Raw genomic sequence first — 13,874 nt, 5'->3', positions numbered from 1 at the left:
TCCAGAACTTTTCATCTTGGAAAACTGAAAGTCTATACCCACACAACAACTCCCCAATTCTCCCTCCCCTCAGTAACTACCATTCTACTTTCTGTTTCTGTGAATTTGTTTTAAAAAACAAAAGTAGAATCAAAGTACAAATGCTATTAGATAATTTGCTTTTTTAATTGGACCATTTATGAAGAAATTGCTTCCATGTCCCCACTCTTTAAAAGGTAAAATTTGCTTGCAATTCCCAACCCGTTGATTTCTTATGATTATAAAAATACTACATTCTCATTATAAAATGTTTAGAAAGTACTGAAAATGATTAAGAACCAGAAAAAAATTACCTACAATCTCCTCAACCTAGAAACTACCACTACTGTTATTTTGACACAGTTCCTTTTGATCTATTTTAAATTCACTTTCCTCTCTTCATTGCTATTTAGATCATAATATACATAACTATTATATTTTATTATTATTATGTTTTTGAAGTATAGTTGATTTACAATGTTGTGTTAGTTTCTGGTATACAGCTAAGTGATTAGGTTATACATATATATTCTTTTTCACATTCTTTTCTATTATGGTTTATTACAGGATATTGAATATATCTCCTTGTGCTATACAGTAGGACCTTGTTGTTTATCTATTTTATATATAGTAGTTTGTATCTGCTAATCCCAAACTCCTAATTTATACCTCCCACACCCCCTTTCCTCTTTGGTAACCATAAGTTTGTTTTCTATGTCTGTGAGTTTGTTTCTGTTTTGTAAATAAGTTCATTAGTATCATATTTTAGATTCCACATATAAGTGATATCGTATAGTATTTGTCTTTGTCTGACTTACTTCACTTAGTATGATAATCTCTAGATCCATTCATCTTGCTGCAAATGGCAGTATTTCATTCTCTTTTATGGCTGAGTAGTATTCCATTGTATATATATATACCATATCTTCTTTATCCATTCATCTGTCAATGGACATTTAGGTTGCTTCCATGTCTTGGCTACTGTAAATAGTGCTGCTATGAACATTGGGGGTGCATGTATCTTTTCAAATTAGAGTTTTCCCCAGATATGTTCCCAGGAGTGGGATTGCTGGATCATATGGTAGCTCTATTTTTAGCTTTTTTAAGGAAACTTCCATATATTTTCCATAGTGGCTGCACCAACTTACAGTCACACCAACAGTGTAGGAGGGTTCCCTTTTCTCCAAATCCTCTCCAACATTTATTATTTGTAAACATGTTAATGATGGCCATTCTGACTGGTGTGAAGTGATGCCTCATTGTAGTTTTGATTTGCATTTCTCTGATAATTAGCAGTGTTGAGCATCTTTTCATGTGCCTATTGGCCATCTGTATGTCTTCTTTGGAGAAATGTCTATTTAGGTCTTCTGCCCATTCTTGATTGGGTTGTTGTTTTTTGTTTGTTTGTTTTGTTATTGAGTTGTATGAGCTGTTTGTATATTTTGGAAATTAAGCCCTTGTTGGTTACATCATTTGCAAATATTTTCTCCCAGTTTGTAGGTTGTCTTTTTGTTTTATTTATGGTTTCCTTTGCTGTGCAAAAGCTTATAAGTTTGATTAGGTCCCAACACATCCAATTTTATATTCTGCCTTTTTCATTTAACATTATATCATAAGCATTTTGGCTTTTCACTTAAAAATATTTTGTATACATAATTTTTAATAGTTGTAAAATATTCTATTCTTTCTATTACCATATTTGCCTTAAGCATTCCCTTTGTTGGGCTTTTAGAGTGTTTCCAGCATTGTGTTATCATAAACAACTCCAGCACATCTGCAGGGGTAAATAGTCAACATTTGCATTACTTTCTAAGGGTGGGTTCCCAGAAGTAGTAATACTGAGTCAAAGGGCGAGATTATACGCAAGGCTCTTGATTCATATGACCAAATTGCTTTCCAGAAAGGACCAATTTTTTTCCCCATATGAAGTGAGCATAAATGTCCATTTCATTGCACTCTGGCTAGTATTGAGAATGAAAATAAATTTCAGTATTTTCCAATTTGATTTTTGGGGATGGCATGTCATCATTTTTTAATATTTTAAAATATAGAGATTGTTCTCTTCTTCTCCACTTGTTCTTTTTATATTCACACATATATTTTATGTTTTTTTTTAAAAAATCAAATCCCTACATAGAATCTAGCACATAAGGGAAGAAAGCTAACAAATTTAGGATCTAAGATTCTTGAGTATAAATAATTTGTCTAAATTTGAAATAAGTAGCTAATAGTGCTATATTACAAGTAATGTTTATAGTTGGAACCAAGTCCTCATGTATCAGATTGTAAATATTGTTAAATTATACCTCTACCACTGTTTCTATAGAAAAGAAAATGGAATATAGAGATTAAAAAGTATAAAAGCCATCTGAAATGGCACAACCAGGAAAATTTTGCATAAACTCCTACAATAAAGAAGCTAGTGAAAGCAAGTTTTATTGTGAAGTAAAGAACAAGGACTTTTATTTAAATAGGTGAAAACATTTCCATTTAATTTTAATGTCTTTAAATGATGCATTTCCTGCTGTTAATAGCAGTAATCCCCATGGAGAGTAACATTCTTGTAAAAGTCATAATAGATCTCTGTTCGCTCATTTAACAGCTTGAAGGTACACTTTTAGACAGTGGGATGGTAATTAATCTTTGCTGCAATATTTCTTCAATTACTTGTGAAAAAGCAGGATTTTTGTAAGGGTATCATTACAATGATATGTGAATCTGTGGAATTACTACTATACATTTGAAAGGAACTTTAAAATTTTTAATTAGAGATAACCATTTGCTAATTAACAGAGTCATCTTTACCAATTAATTCTTTTCTTTACAATTGTAAATCCTATCTTTGGGCCATGCAAAGAATTATATGTCTTTACATGTCATACTGTTTCTCATTGAAAATTTATGTCAAAATATTATTCTGATATTTATTGAAGTGTTTTAATATACTAATAGTCTAATTTACATTCCATGGCCAATAATCTTAGTTATAATCCAAGAACACATTTCTATCAAATTAAAATTTCATGTATTGGAAAAGTAGACTAGCTGAACTGGGTCTTTATAATATACTAGTTTACATTCATTTTCATTTTTCACTAAAGGCTCTTAATAAACTTTATAGGCATTTTCCTAATTCAATAATTATTATTATTCGTTTTGAAAGAGAAACTCAGGTGATAGATGTTACTGGCTTGCCAGGGTCATAGAGTTAAGAGGAAGATACTAAGATTGCTGATTCAGTCCTTATCCATTAGACCAAACTGTTAGTATATAATGGTACATAACAGTTGTTAACCTTTTGGAGTCTGTGGAAAACACACATGTGCATCTGAAAGGGAGCATGTTCTATATCAATACACAGCTAAACCAAGATTTGATTAAGGAAGAGCTCATTAAAAAGGAAGGTGGGACTTCCCTGGTGGTGCAGTGGTTAAGAATCTGCCTGCTAATGCAGGGGACATGGGTTCGAGCCCTGGTCCGGGAAGATCCCACATGCCGTGGAGCAACTAAGCCCATGCGCCACAACTACTGAGCCCATGTGCCACAACTACTGAAGCCCGCGTGCCTAGAGCCTGTGCTCCGCAACAAGAGAAGCCACCACAATGAGAAGCCCGTGCACTGCAACGAAGAGTAGCCCCACTTGCCACAACTAGAGAAAGCCCGCACACAGCAACGAAGACCCAATGCAGCCAAAAAATAAATAAATAAATAAATAAAATTTAAAAAACAAGTATAATGTTGAAAAAAAAAGGGCTTCCCTGGTGGCGCAGTGGTTGAGAGTCCGCCTGCCAATGCTGGGGACATGGGTTCGAGCCCTGGTCTGGGAGGATCCCACGTGCCGCGGAGCAGCTAGCCCATGCGCCACAACTTCTGAGCCTGCTCTCTGGGGCTTGTGCGCCACAACTACTGAGGCCTGCGCGCCTGGAGTCTGTGCTCCGCAAAGGGAGAGACCACCGCAATGAGAGGCCCGTGCACTGCAGCGAGAGTGTCCCCCACTTGCCACAACTATAGAAAGCCCACACAGCAACAAAGACCCAACACAGCCAAAAATAAATAAAAATAAAGTACCTTTTAAAAAAAAAAAAAAAGAAAGTATTGATAACTAAAGGATTTTTCATTGAGTTATCTCAGCATACTTGCGAAGTATTATCTCATGGTAAATAAATATTACAATTTCCTTTTCCTTATCAAAATGTGAAATGGATTTTTTTTTAAAAGAAAACAATTCCATAATCACATTATTCTGACTGAACTATTCACTTGTGTATAAAGTACATTGCTGTTTGTAGACTGTCTTTCAGGCTTTGCTCACACCATAATTTTTTTTACATAATTACAATCATAATATACATATAATTTTTACTACAGATTTTTATAATTTTATTTTACATTGAGATTTAAGTAATTCCCTAAGGACCCATATGAATTGAAAATTCATAAACTCATAAAGTCCAGGCATTCTAATAATCTGTCACATACTGAGACTATACTGCAACACAGACTATTTTGTTAAATCTTCTTGACTTCATACTGAGAACCTGCTGGAATCATGTAATCAATTCTTTAGATATATTTGTAAAAGGATAATAGCAATGCAGAAATTCTCAAGGATGTTTTAGAATAGTCAGGCACCAACAGGCCACCTGGGGCAGAAATGGCAAGGTGGGAAGGAACAAGACTGTAATTGAACTGAGGTTTTTGAAATGGTCATTATCGGGAGACTCTGGGCGGGTCTAGAGAAGAAGGCCAGGCTGATGGGCACTCCATGGTATGTGAGGTGGAAGACATACCAGTAAAATTACATAGGTGTTGAAAGTCCTGTGTGGGGATCATGGTGTTCCTCAACAAGCATGAGAAGCACAGAGAATCCAGCAGCTTGTGGTGTCTGAAAATCTGCATGGTCAGGTTGGTTATTGTAAAACACTTTCCTCAGGACTTAGGGTTCTCTTCCCTGACAGGGGCCTGACAAGAGCCTGGCTGGATCACAATTCCCAGGGACTGAAGTACCAACTCAAATTCAAGGAATGAGACCATCAAGGATTCACTTACCATAAATAGAGCTCTGGATGGACACCGACCTATGGAATAAGACCAAAGTGCACTTGACAAAACTTTGCTAGTTGGGCCAGTCAGAAGGGGTAAATTGAACTTGGTTCCATAGTACTGAGTTAAAACTCATTAAATCATTATTGTCTAAGGTCAGGATTGATTGTAGAGACAGGGTCAGAGTTGAGCCCAAGGGTGAGAAGGTAGGGGAAAGGGATGAGGATGAGAGTGGAATGCAGTTGAAGTCAGACAGCTTGCGCTGTCTGGAAAGGTGAGAGAGGAAGGGAAACCTGGCAGGAGTGGATTGAAAGGATGTGGCTGAAATACACTGGGTGTTTTTAATATGCTTTACAACTCAAAATGGAAGGTCAGAAAATTATTTCTTAGTTTCAGGGATACTTGTGGGTAAATAATCACCTGAGATTTTTCAGTGAAGATGCACAAGGATTCAGGCAAAATAATATAATGTTATATCAGCTATGTGAAAGCTTCAGTTGCCACTTTTAGTGGCTTGTCTTAATGTTCAAACCAGCTTTTAATTTTTCCTGAAATAATCTTTCTTTCTAGATAAGCACTTGAAGTCCCTTTCATTTAGTGATTATTAAAATGATATGCATGATTTGACTTTCCCCTTTTTGGCCTCCATTCTTTTTTTAAAAATTGAGATATAATTGACATATAACATTATATTAGTTTCAGGTGTACAACATAATGGTTTGGTATATATTGTGAAATGATCACTGCAATAAGTCTAGTAACGTTCATCCCACACATAATTACAATTTTTTTTTCTTATGAAAACTGTTAAGATTTACTCTTAGCAACTTTCAAATATAAAATATAGTATTATTAATTATCATCACCATACTATACATTACATCCCCAGAACTTATTTTATAACTGGAATTTTGTGCCTTTTGACCACCTTCATCCATTTCTCTTACCCCTCCTCCTGCCTCTGGTAACCACGGGTCTGTTCTCTGCATCTATGAGGGTTTTTTTGTTTGTTTTTGTTTTAAAAGATTCCACATATAAGTGAGATCAGAGGGTATTTGTCTTTCTCTGTCTGACTTATTTTGTTTAGCATAGTGCCTTCAGGGTCTATCCATGTTGTCAGGAATGGCAAGATTTCCTTCTTTCTTAAGGCTGAATAACATTCCATTGCATATATATACCACAACATCTTTATCCATTCATCTATTGATGGACACTTAGGTTGCTTCTATGTCTTGGCTATTGTAAATAATGTTGCATTGAACATGGGGTGCATATATCTTAAGTTAGTATTTTCGTTTCCTTCAGATAAATGCTCAGAAGTGGAATTGCTGGATCATATGGTAGTTTTTTTTTTTCATTTTTGAGGAATCTTCATACTGTTTTCTATAGTGGCTGCACCAATTTACATTTCCACCATTTCTACTACTATTGTTATTATTAATTCAGCTGAAATTTCATTCTGTGCATTTAAGAATTTTAAGAATTTCTTGTCAAAGAAAAAAAGCAAAAAGCAAAAGCAAAGATAGGCATTATTGGATCTGGCCTTATTTATGTCAAGATAGACTCAATCTTCTTTCAGTCAGTCAGATTACATATGTAACTATTATAGTTAATAATTAAATTATTAAAAATAAATGATAACTATCTCACTGCATAATTAAACTGCTTAGTTCTATTATAAATTGGTTTCTTAAAACTGTATAGCATATTTTGATCTCAAAGTGTGTGTGGATAGAAGTTTTTCTTCTAGAATAATGATCCACACTTTCAAGGAGTATATAACTTTTTTTGGTGTGATGATGAAGTTGGATTTATTATTATTTTTATAACAGCTTTATTGAGATATCATTACATACCATGCAATTTACCCATTTAAAATGGTTCAGTGGTTTTTAGTCTAAGAAGCATGTAACTTGAAGCATGTAATAAAACGTGCCAAATTCCAAATTTCTCTTTCTTGTACCCTAACTTAGCCCAAGTGCATTTTTATTCCTTCTTGAACTTTCCTTAACCTTTTTAAGTATTCCAGGGGTGAGGCACCCTTACAAGCCATAGAATTTTAAGGTGGCAGATAATTGCCGAGATATACAATGCACACTAATGATAAAATTTAGCACTTAGGCAGTGCTTTAAGAACATTAAACAATTAATTTGCACAGCACCCCCTGTGAAGCAGTACGTAGCATTGTCTCCACTTTCACAGTGAGAAAATGTACAGACAGAAGCTAGTTGACTTTATTGCGATATTAAAGTAGTGAGATCTTAATACAAATTAAAACTCTTCTGTATTCAAACTTCTGAAACAGGCTCCCTTTATGATAGAAGTTTATTTGGTGGTCCTTGGAAAAGGTATATGTCTTGTATATGTTCATATTACTTATTTATTTTGCAAAGCATATTGTTGAAATTCCTTCATCCAAAAAATAGGAGTCCTTTAATTCGCCAAGTGTTTTGAATTAAATGATCTTTCATAGCAATCACAAGAAGATTATTGTCCTCAGAAGTGGAACTGTGTGACAAACTATTTCAGTTATAATAAAATGAGACAGGGGTCAAATATTAGTTTGTATTAGTTTAAGGATCAGTAGTTGATGTTACTATTTTACTCTTTTTTTTTTATAAGGTTTTGCTCAATTAAGTAGATCAGGACCTAGGACCACAGACATTCCCTTCCCAGCATAATGAGAGCCTCTGGGAACTACAGTTTTGTCTTTTTTTTTTTTTAATTTATGGCTGTGTTGGGTCTTCGTTTCTGTGCGAGGGCTTTCTCTAGTTGCGGCAAGTGGGGGCCACTCTTCATCGCGGTGCGCGGGCCTCTCATCGCGGCCTCTCTTGTTGCGGAGCACAGGCTCCAGACGCGCAGGCTCAGTAATTGTGGCTCACGGGCCTAGTTGCTCCGCGGCATATGGGATCTTCCCAGACCAGGGCTCGAACCCGTGTCCCCTGCATTGGCAGGCAGATTCTCAACCACTGCGCCACCAGGGAAGCCCTACTATTTTACTCTTATAACAGAATCTCACATACTGAAATACTGGAACTTTCCATATCAAAATGACACACAGCTCATTTATTATCAGTTTAATTTCTAAATAAATGCTTTACATAAATTATCTGTTTTATAATGGTGATGAATTGTGTTAAACTATTTCTCTCTCTCTGCTTGTTTGATTCTTCTTGCATCCATGGGAGAGATGGCTTGTTGTAACAAGTTATGAAACTGTGACTAGAACAAGGCCAAAAGACCTTTTTGGGGATTGAGCCCTTGACCTCAGCTCTTTACGTGTATAGACTGAGCTAATTAGCCGCAGTGCCTATTGCAGTATGATACAACTTGGCAGTTGCCCTTCAGTAAGTTAATTACGTTATTGTGTCACTAGCTTAACAAATATTTATTGAGTGCCTACTATGTGCAGATGGTGTGCTAGATACTGGATATAAGAGGTAAAAGAGACATACTTGTTGTCCTTGAAAGAAATAGATGACTATAGCTAGCAAATAATTTCTAAATCCCCTAGTTGTGAATCAAAATATACAATTGCATATGTTAACCATATTTATGTTTAAAAAGGTTTCAGTGCATATCCATAGACAAAATAGCCAAACTATTCTCTAGGAATGAGCTACTTTATCAGCTTTTCACCATTTCTCCTCTTGGTGAACCGTAACATGTGTGTGCCAAAGAAATGGTGCATTTTGACAGAACAGGAGCTGGTTTAGCTTCAGTGCGTTTTGTTTCCTCTTAAAATAGCATCACTAGCAGCTCTTATCCTTGACCTGATTTGGGCACTTGATAAGGCATTTGGGTCAGTTAGATGTGAATGGACAAATTCAATGAAAAAGCAAGTTAATAAAATTAACTTGTGAAGGAGCAAAGGCATCGTCAAATAAAGTAGTTTTCTTATTCAAGTGCTCTAAAAGGAAGATTTAGGTTTGGAATAAATTCAAGGCTTAGATTTCTTTTTCCTTCGGTAAAAACTATTTTCTAAATAAATTAAATCAGTATAGATATTACTTGAAAGCGAATGGGAATTTCAACCTTCAGTAAGAGATATGCTTTAAAAAGTACATGAAAAGTACCCGAAAATGAGAAGCAAATATTTTGAATTTTATATTTAAGGTGACATAAAATCACATACATTCAAAATGTGACTTTATGGAATGACATTTCTGACCAAAGAAAGTGGACACTTTCTTTTTTTCCTCTTCTTCTTCTCCTTTAAAAGACTGTTTTCCCCAGTATGGAAACATTTAGTAGGCTGCATTACATTTGAAAAACTTGTTAACCTTGGCATTTGGTGGTGACCTAGAAGAGCACTTAAACTTGCCAAACACATGGGCAAAGATGGTTCTTTCAAACAGAACAACTTTATTTAAGAAAAGATAAGGTTCAGAAGTGAAAGTAAAAGGTAGCTTTGTATTCTGAAATACTCTAAAGATAACATTAGCATTTATGACTCACCTTCAGAGCTAGAAGACGGGTCCCCACACTGCTTGACAACATATCTGAGTGACAAAAAGGAGAGGAGTGACTTCTTACATTCACTGGTTAAACTTATCCAGGTTATTTTTGAGTACAGGCCGGAGAAATCTGATTAAAATTTTGTCTTGGTTGTTTAAGAAGCTGCTTAAAATACAACATAGCCTTATTTAACTAGTTTATTTTTATTTAAGAAAATGACCAATCCCAGAGCCTATATACAATACGAAAGTAATGTGATCTAAGGACATAATATGAACAGCTTGCATTTATGTAGCTTTTAAACTACTGTTCATAGTTTCTTTTTCTTTTTAAAGTGACATGTACTTATTGTACAATGTTTGGAAAATACAAAATAATATAGAGAAGGAAAAAATACTCATTATCATCCTACTCCCAGATAACCATTATTAGTATTTTGGTGTATTTCCTTCTAACCAATTTTTTTGTGAATACATATTTCTTTTTTACATACTTAAATCAGATGTACAATTTGGTACTCATTTTTTTACTTTTAATACTACATATTATTTAATACTACATCTTAAACATTTCTCATGTTGTTTGTTATTACATCATCTTTTGAAATAATTTTTATGATTTGAAAATTGTGTATAATGTTTTATTGAGTCAAATGTAATTTACTTAGCCATTCTCCTTTGTTGGAAGTTTAAATTATTTCATATTTTTATTATTATAAATAATATTTGAAAAGTGTTTTTAAAATTATTCCATGTAGGGAATTCCCTGGTGGTCCAGTGGTTAGGACTCCATGCTTTTACTGCCAAGGGTGAGGGTGCAATCCCTGGTCGGGGAACTAAGATCCTGCAAACCACACAGGGTGGCCAAAAAAAAAAAAATTATTCCATGTTTACATTTTTTCCCTAGGTTGATAACTAGAAGTATGATTAGTGATTAAGAAAAATGAAAAAATGTGAGACGATGAATATCATCAAATTGTTTTCCAAAAACGTGTAGTGCTCAGATTCCTTCCAGCCAGGGCCGTGGGAAAACACCCTGGGATGGTGGTTATGGGTGGGGAGGTGGGAGAGGGGAGTGCCTGAGTAGGCTCTGCAAGGCTGGCAAGGATTTTCACAAGGCGTGGTGTGGAGACAAGACGGGGAGGTGGAGGGGTGAGGTAGGGTATTCCAGATAGAGCAAGCAAATGGATGTGAGGAGACTGCAAGAGGTGATATTTGAAGAACAAATCTTAGCTAAGTAAATGATTTTTGTGTTTAAAAAAAATACTTATCTTCTACAAACAAATGTATGGGCACCGGGTGGGGGGAAGGGAGGTGGGATGAAGTGGGAGATTGGGATTGATATACATATATATCAATATATATCTGTATATATATCTATATGTATAAAATAGATAATTAATGAGAACCTGTTGTATAGCACAGGGAACGCTACTCAGTGCTCTGTGGTGACCTAATTGGGAAGGAAATCCAAAAAAGAGGGGATATATGCATACATATAGCTGATTCACTTCGCTGTACAGCAGAAACACAACATTGTAAAACAACTCTACCCTAATTAAAAAATAAAACAAAACAAAATAAAAAAAACCTTATCCTCTTCCCAGGCTCTATTAGAAAGATTTTGCTAAAAAATATTGTTTATTCTATCTTGTTGTTGGCTTTTAGTAAAGCACAAAGCATTAGTTTGTAATGGTACTTTTCTTTAAAAATAAACATCCTAGGATTGTTTTCTTCATGTTTATTAATTAACCCCTAAGCATGGTGCTAAAATACTGGGCTCATTTGGGGTACTGGATGACCAAACTCACATGTTTTGAACCACTTGAAGACTCTTCTTGAGAGAGCTGAAAGGCAATCAGTAGCACTGTGTGTGCTCACAACAGCTCATGGCCTAACAAGCTCTGTCAAGCAGCAGTGCACTTCAGCTGTTCGTTTTGCTGAAGGCAGATAATTTATGCTACATCCCACAGCACAGATCAGGTACATAAAACTAGAGAGGAATGTTAATGGAAAATGTTACAGATTCTTACAGTGACAGAGTTTCTAATATTTAACTGATTTAATCAGGTTGCAATATCAGATCATGGGAGAATTTGAGTGAAATGTAGATAACGATAAATGAAAGAACTCTGTAAGAGTCAACGAATACAATACACTTGATTTAAAACAGATGGCAGTGTCTGGCATGTAGTAGGCATTCAGAAATGTTTATCGACTGACTAAATGAGTGGTGTATTTATGTTTTCTGATGTGCTTCGTATACATTTAAAAATTTTGCTGCTACTGTATTTTACTGAACTGGCAAACTTTAAAAATATGCAGAATGAATTTTTGTAAGGCTGATAAACCTTTAATCAAATGTGTTTTGTTTTAGTTTTGCTAAAATTTTTGTTCATTTATTTATTTATTTTTGGCCACACCGAGCAGCTTGCAGGATCTTAGTTCCCCCACCAGGGACTGAACCTGCACCCTTGGCAGTGAGAGCACAGAGTCCTAACCACTGGACCTCCAGGGAATTCCCTATTTTTGCTAGAATTTTTGAGACACTTGCCTTATTGCTTTTAGGACTATGACTTAATTATAAAGTAACAATACATAAATATGAGCAGAATATTAATCATAGCTCTCAGAGAAAACTCAAAATTTTCAATTATCACAGATAAATTTTCTGCTTAGTTTACTTAAAGCATACTAATGAGAGCCAGACCATATGGTGAACCAATCTGAAAGTATTCTGATACCCTGGGTAAATTACTTTTTCCTAGGAAAGATTGCTAGACAAATTGTCTTACAAGAGAAAGTTACTTCTGATAAGAGTAAGAAATGATTCCCAATAGACAGTATATTTTGCTTTCTCTACTCGGAGAGGTGGGCTTTAAATTTAATTAACAACCAACCTTCTGATTCTTCTTTTGCAGTGAAGGAAGCAGTAATACCTGAATTATTAAGCACTTTTCATGTGCCAGGGACTGTACTGAGGAATGTAATAAGACATGCATTGTCCATTTTGTCATCACTCCAACATTATGAGGTAGATATTATTTTATTTTATTTATTATCATCCACAAATGTGAAGCAGCGGTATAAAGCCTATGTGACTTGTCCAAGGTGGAGAGGTAGAGTTGAAATCCAAACCCAGCTCTGAGTCTAGGTATTTAGTCACTGCGATTTTGCTGCCTTTCTATGCAGATGTCCAACTTGTTATCTTAGACAGCTACAAAACAGGAACATTTGAAACTTTTCTCAGTCACCAGTGAGTATGCAAGGTCTGTTCTTATGTTTGATGCTACAGGAAAGTTTTCACTTTCTTTCACTCTGACTTCCTATTCTCTGAGCCTTAGGAACCAAGGTTAGCTAGTAAACTTGTCTTTTGAAAGAATACTGTAATAACGAACACTTATTGGCTACTTACTATGTGTGGCACTTTCTAATTGCTTTATAAACATCTTATTTAATCATTGCAGCATCCTGAGGAAGGTACTATTTTATTAGCTCCCATTTTATGGATCAGGAAACTGAAACTTAGCAAAATGAAGCAACTTTGCTGCAAAAGTTAAGCAACTCAAAATCACATAGGTTAAGGGCATAAGCAGAGGAACTGGGATCTGAACCCAAGAGGTTTGACTGACAATCGGCTTACTGAACTGCCTCGCTCTACTGCCTTCCTAAATCATAAGCAGTGGGCCTGTCTCCTAGCAGGTTCAGACACCACTTCTCCTACCCTGTGAAGCATGCCTCCTGCCTACGTTCCCAGTCCAAGTTAGAAGCCTGCAAGAGTCAGACTCCCGTAGAACATCGCTCTGAGCTCTATCAGGCCTCCACATGTTGGGATGTTCTATATAGATCTTTTGTTTTCTCATGGCTAGAACATTGACAGCCTTCACAATTCCCCTGAGGGAGGACAAACTTTTTTCTGACATGTGAGCCTCTCTCTGATTACAGATGGAGGGTGTGGATTGCATCTGTCTTGGGGTAGTTTCTCTCTCTCACTTATCAGCTGAAATGCCCCAAGCACTTGCCTGCCTCTTTCCTTCTCCCACCATTTCCCACAGGTTTTTTTTTTTTTTTTTTTTTAAAGTAAAACATAGATCTTTCTGTTTCATGTCGCACCAGCTGCCTGGTTTGCCCCCCTTTACCTCCTACCACCAATTGGAGCAAATGGAAAGGAATACATTTGCTAGAATGGGACTGACCCATGCAGCCTACCCCTGTTGGCTCAGTGGGTACTCTCCGCAGGGGAGACAGTGTGAGTTTTTGTAATCTTGCTACTCTCCCTGGGAGGTCTTTTAAGGGCTGGGGACCTAGGGATGTTTTTCTATCAGACCTTCTTTTTTTTTTTCCACCTAGGTTTG

At 35.8% G+C, this 13,874-nt stretch overlaps 1 long non-coding RNA gene across 1 annotated transcript in view; it reads left to right on the top strand.

Annotated features, from left to right (window-relative positions):
* LOC309665604 overlaps positions 1 to 13,592 on the top strand; it is a 30,620-nt gene extending 17,028 nt beyond the window's left edge. Inside the window, exon 2 of the long non-coding RNA XR_014266567.1 lies at positions 12,441 to 13,592. This is a non-coding gene — a long non-coding RNA (uncharacterized lncRNA). The remainder of the gene's footprint in view (positions 1 to 12,440) is intronic.
* The last annotated feature ends 282 nt before the right edge of the window (positions 13,593 to 13,874 follow it).

Source organism: Balaenoptera physalus (assembly GCF_965194825.1).
Source record: "Balaenoptera physalus genome assembly, chromosome: 8".
Lineage (NCBI taxonomy): Eukaryota > Metazoa > Chordata > Mammalia > Artiodactyla > Balaenopteridae > Balaenoptera > Balaenoptera physalus.
Note: the sequence above shows the minus strand (reverse complement) of the source record. Positions and strands in the feature narration are given on the sequence as shown.